General features: G+C 36.9%; 1 protein-coding gene across 1 annotated transcript in view; it reads left to right on the top strand.

The window, feature by feature from the left end:
* The first annotated feature begins 716 nt into the window (after positions 1-716).
* Positions 717-6,000, top strand: part of LOC109112481 (eukaryotic translation initiation factor 3 subunit H-B-like) — a 142,683-nt gene continuing 137,399 nt past the window's right edge. Inside the window, exon 1 of the mRNA XM_042777103.1 lies at positions 717-754. The gene's annotated coding sequence lies outside the window, so the exon portion shown is untranslated. The remainder of the gene's footprint in view (positions 755-6,000) is intronic.

Raw genomic sequence — 6,000 nt, 5'->3', positions numbered from 1 at the left:
TGCATGCTGTCATGTCCTCTCTGCGTTTCCCAAGCAACCTGAACAAAAAAGCAATACATCCCAACTCGGGACAAAAATAGTGAAGACACATTTGAGGCTATATTTAAACCCAATAGATCAAACAAAGTAAGTCTTTGACGTTACAGACATTCAAAGAGACAGAATGGGACCAAGTTCTCTTCATCCATGAAAAGATAGTCTAGCCTTTCGGTTCTCTTTCAGAATCTCTGCCATGCATGACTCACCAGACTTAAATTCTAGTGTCCTACAATATGTTTAGCCAATTTGATAAAATTACCTACATCAAAACACAGTGTGCACGTGGTTAATTCCCATGCAAAAGCATGTAATGTAACATTAATAAATACAGTCCTCACAAGATCAGTTATTGGACATAAGAACCAGGCTCGTTAGCTCTTGGAGGCTATATCACCCTCTTGTGGTAAAAAAACAACAACTTTCTTTTACTGTCTATGATAAACTCCCATCTGCCCTCAACCGATTTCTCAAATTCTGACTTTTAAATTTTATTTCATTATTATAAAATAATATCATTAAATCATTATTACTTTGTAACAATAAATTTATATTAATAATCTATTAGTAATCATATGTGAACATTTCCAACAGTATTTAACTTAAATATAAAATTATTAACATTTAGAGAGAGAGAGAGAGAGAGAGAGAGAGAGAGAGAGAGAGAGAGAGAGAGAGAGAGAGAGAGAGAGAGAACGCACATAACACGCTGATGCAGGTAATTGATCTTTCATGTGTTTGCATTTCCTGATCTGAAATCTCTGTAAGATGAGTTTTGCTCCATAGAGGTCTTTTGCAAGAGTTTCAAGTTCCTTCAAGGCGCAGCTGCAAAGAACAGAACAACTATGGTATTATACTAATACACTGCTATCATTACTAGAAATAAAAATCGCATTAACTTACTTTGTGGTACAGAGCTGAGCTTCTCCCATGAGATACTTTGGCAGCTGCTCTTTGATTTATTAGATAAATACTTTCAGAACTGTATTAGTTAACTCACTCTAGGAACAGTTCACAGTAGGTGCTGTTTCTTCCGACCGCTATCACAGCTGCACGTTCTAGTGAAGGAAAGTTTGAATCCTTTTCGCGAGTCGGTTCTTTTGAACAGTTCATTTCATTGCAAGGAACCAGTTCAAAACCATCCATGTGGGGAATAAAGTAATCCGTAGTCACATACTGCTCTTTATTAAAGGTTTTCAATAAATAAAGCTGTATATTTTACGTTCCCCGGTTCAGAAATTAAAAATTAATCTAATCTAATCTAAAAAATAGAACACAAAAAGAATTATATATATATATATGATAAACCACAATATATATATATATAATTAGAACACAAACAGATTATGATTTTACAGTTAACAGTACTAAATGTATATCTCTCAGTTGTAAATGTTTATGCACTTTTTTTTGTTTGTTATCGCTTTAGTTTGGTTTTTATTAAACCGGTTCAACTCTTTGCATTGAAAAGATCCGATTTCAAAGGTTCAACGGAAGGCACCGGTTTAACGGTTGTGTACATAGACATATTTATATGTCTATGGTTGTGTATCCCAGGCGCGCGTGAAGATGGATACTATTGTGAAGATGACATCCCGCAAAGATGTCATCTTATTTAATTACACCGGTCACATTAGCAACATTTACTTTTGGGTTTGTATTGTCCAAAAAGAGATGTATTTTCTACAGAGCTGTCGGCTATAAAGTGCAGGCTGGCTTGATTTCATATGAACATTTACATTTCTAGTGTAAATAGTCACATGACTCTGACAGATGATAGATGATAAATATGATCAAAAAAGGCTGTGAAAATACATCTATATTATTAATCCTTTTGATCTTTTATTTTAAACATTTACAAAAATCTAACCAAACACTGGAGAATAAGAATTTAAAATGGGAGGGAAATCTCATAATGAAATAAATGTTTTTCTCTAATACACATTAGCCACAATTAATCATACCCTTTATTCAGTACTTTTTGCATCATCCTTTTGCCAAGATAACAGCTCTGAGTCTTCACCTGTAATGCTTGATGAGTTTGGAGATTAGAGACCATTCCTTCATCCAGAACCACTTCCAGACCCTTCAGGTTACCAGCTCCATGTTGATGTGTCTTCTCTTCAGTTCACCACACACTCCATGTCTATAGGGTTCTTATAGCCAGTCCTCTCTGAAGTTCCAGTAGTGTCTGGCAAATGAATATGCTGGAGTTTGTTTGTGGATAAGAGCGTTTTCTTTTCTTAATTTTCTTCTTAAAACCGTCTGAAACAACATGTGGTGATGTAGGTGCTGTTTGATAATTTTTTTTAAAGGTTTTTAGACCCAGAGACTCAACTATTTCCTTCAATTCTCCGGCTGTGATCCTTGGAGAGTCTTTGGCCACTCTAAGTCTCCTCCTAACCATGCATTAGGACGAAACAGTCACACGTCCTCTTCCAGGCAGATTTGTGGCATTTTTTGTTGACTGGAACTTCTTAATTATTGCTCTGATGTTGAAACTTTAGCTCTTTTCATACAGACAGGTTACAAATGTGTCTAGGTTGCACATATTTGTTGCAACCATCCAATCCCTCTGTGCTCCTCTATAGGTTATGTTTGCTTTATTCCCCATTGTGAAGTTGAAAGTATATTATTATTTTAAATTCTAACTGTCTGTCTTAAAATTAATGAATGGATAAATGCATCTTTCTCTAAAACAGTCCACACTGTTGAACAATTAGTGGGTTTTGTCAGTTTTTTTTTTTGTGTTGTGGGTGATTTAGCTTGGGCAGTGTGATGGGATTCATTTTGACTTTATCAGTGCTCATAAAGATATGGGCTAGTTTATGATCACAGTCACCCTGAGTTAAGCAGAGAGTCCCTGGTTTTTATAATTATTAAATAAACAGCAATGTCTTATTGTAAACCCTCATTTACCGAGCAGCTGTTTTCTTTTTGTTCATAATTTAATTGAATTAGTTCCATCAGATTGCAGATCATTGCTTCAGTTTTACAGGCCTGAACAGAAGTCAAAAGATTTTTTATTTTTGCTGTGTTTTTGTAGTAAATCTGTTTGTACAGCCACATTAAGTTCACTGAACCTAAATAAACTTGATGCTTATGGAAGCTTCTCGCTTGTTTTACTTTTTCCGATCTCGCTCCCCGCTGCTGAGGGAATGAGTGCCAAATGTTGTGAATGCGCAGAAATGTAAGTTTTTGCTTTGTTTCTTTAAAACCATCAAGCTCAGTGTTCCACTTTTTTAGTTTTTAGGCTGCAGCCCTTGAAAAGCTGTTTCCTGTTAAGGTGCCTCAAGCAAAGCTGCCATTGATGATTACATTGATTTTCTATCCACATGCCCCAAAACCTGTTTTTGGGCTTTACTAAAGCTCAGCTTCCTTTTTGCTGTTAGTTGGAGCTGTTTGAATGATTTCTTTTTTTGTGCCCGTCCGTGGGCTTTTCAGAACATTCTCTTGATGCTGAAACTTAAAGGTGCTGATGGTTCATGTGCCTTCTTGCACATTTTGCACTGGAATGATGCTTTTGAGGAAACATTTTGGGCTTCCTGAAGGTTTTTCTTTTGTCTCTCATGCATGCATCATTGGGAGTTTTGCTCTTTTTGTTTTTTGTTTTAGTTCCATATTTGCAGACTTCATCATTCATTGTCTTTCCAGCTCTGTGCTGCAGAAAACTGTGTACAGACATGAATGATGGGTTCATTAGAATACCCTTTTTGTACGTTTACCCAGAAGATAAAAACAATCAAAAGTTTTGTGACTTTTTTTTTCTTTTTGAAATCAAGTGTATTTCAAAAACTTGTCCAAATATACTTTTAGCAAATATACACTGCAGTTCAAAAGTCAGTAAGATTAATTCTTTTACTTTTAAAAATAAAAAATGTTTCTTGAGCAGCAAATCAGCATATTAGAATGATCATGTGACACTGAAGACTGGAGTAATGACTGCTAAAAATTCAGCTTTGCCAGAACAGGAATGCATTGCAAATCTAAATTATATTAATATATATATATATATATATATATATATATATATATATATATATATATATATATATAAAATGAATTTTATTCCATAAGGCAAAAGCATTTGCAGGTCACTGGAAACGCATCTGAGGTGGGTGTTATTGATATGCCAGTTTTCTTGTTAATCCTCCCCGTGAGTTAAGAAGGGATAGAGGAAGACCATGATATTAACCATCTGCTGTATTTTCCCTTTTGCTTCAGCCACCTGAGAATCAGGCATTGTTGCTGTGCTCCGTTTTGTAGACCTGCTGTTCACAGAGTTTTTAGATGAATACAAATAAGCTAAATGTATAAAGCAGGTGGATTAGAGGCGACTGCTTCAGGGTGGGTAAGCATCTTAAACGGAGAGCTTTACAAATCCCTTCCAGGGATATGTATCTTCTCAGCTCTCTCTTTCTGTCTTTCTCTCTCTCACTCCGTTATATGAAACTCTTATTTTTTACCTTTCAGGCAAAAGCTAAGCACTTTTTAAGCAGTGTGAAATAAGGTCTGCTTATGCATGAGAATCACTTATGCATGTTTAAATCATTAATTTCTGATTCCCTCAGGAGTTTTATGCTAAAATATAACTGAATGGCATATATATTTGTGTATATCTTTCCACATACATACTTCTGAATCACACACAATTTTACAGTTTGTAGGATGTTTTCCCCTTGTCTTCCAACACATTCACGTTCTGTCTTTGCTTTTGTCAAGGGTTTATTCTCTATATAAGTAAATCTCCCTAAACGTTGCTCGTCTTCTAGGTGTGAGGCAGCTGGTCAACAGGGGGCAGCAGTGATCCACTTAAATCACTGAACTGTGTCACTCTTCACTTCATGCGCTTCAGCACTACCTTGCATCTTTTCAAACGGTGACGTTGGGTTGTCAGTCTCTTTTGAACACACTGAAGGGTGAGAGCAATAACGAAGCATCAGTTGGTAGCACTGCCTACTAAGAAGACAGGGCTTTGGAATATTTTACTTTATTTTAATGTGTTCTACTTTTATATACAGGTCCTTCTCAAAAAATTAGCATATTGTGAAAAAGTTCATTATTTTCCATAATGTAATGATAAAAATTAAACTTTCATATATTTTAGATTCATTGCACACCAACTGAAATATTTCAGGTCTTTTATTGTTTTAATACTGATGATTTTGGCATACAGCTCAAAATCTCAAAAAATTAGCATATTTCATCCGACCAATAAAAGAAAAGTGTTTTTAATACAAAAGTCAACTTCAACTTCAAATAATTATGTTCAGTTATGCACTCAATACTTGGTCGGGAATCATTTTGCAGAAATGACTGCTTCAATGTGGCGTGGCATGGAGGCAATCAGCCTGTGGCACTGCTGAGGTGTTATGGAGGCCCAGGATGCTTCGATAGCGGCCTCAAGCTCATCCAGAGTGTTGGGTCTTGCGTCTCTCAACTTTTCTCTTCACAATATCCCACAGATTCTCTATGGGGTTCAGGTCAGGAGAGTTGGCAGGCCAATTGGAGCACAGTAATACCATGGTCAGTAAACCATTTACCAGTGGTTTTGGCACTGTGAGCAGGTGCCAGGTCGTGCTGAAAAACGAAATCTTCATCTCCATAAAGCTTTTCAGCAGATGGAAGCATGAAGTGCTCCAAAATCTCCTGATAGCTAGCTTGCATTGACCCTGCCCTTGATAAAACACAGTGGACACCAACACCAGCAGCTGACATGGCACCCCAGACCATCACTGACTGTGGGTACTTAAAACTGGACTTCAGGCATTTTGGCATTTCCTTCTCCCCGTTTTTGCTCCAGACTCTGGCACCTTGATTTCCGAATGACATGAAAAAATTTGCTTCATCCGAAAAAGTACTTTGGACCACTGAGCAACAGTCCAGTGCTGCTTCTCTGTAGCCCAGGTCAGGCGCTTCTGCCGCTGTTTCTGGGTCAAAAGCACACGCCTGTGCACGGTGGCT

Source organism: Cyprinus carpio, chromosome A19 (genome assembly GCF_018340385.1).
Source record: "Cyprinus carpio isolate SPL01 chromosome A19, ASM1834038v1, whole genome shotgun sequence".
Taxonomy (NCBI): Eukaryota; Metazoa; Chordata; class Actinopteri; order Cypriniformes; family Cyprinidae; genus Cyprinus; species Cyprinus carpio.
The sequence above is the reverse complement of the archived record's forward strand: the minus strand, read 5'-3'. Positions and strand labels throughout refer to the sequence as shown.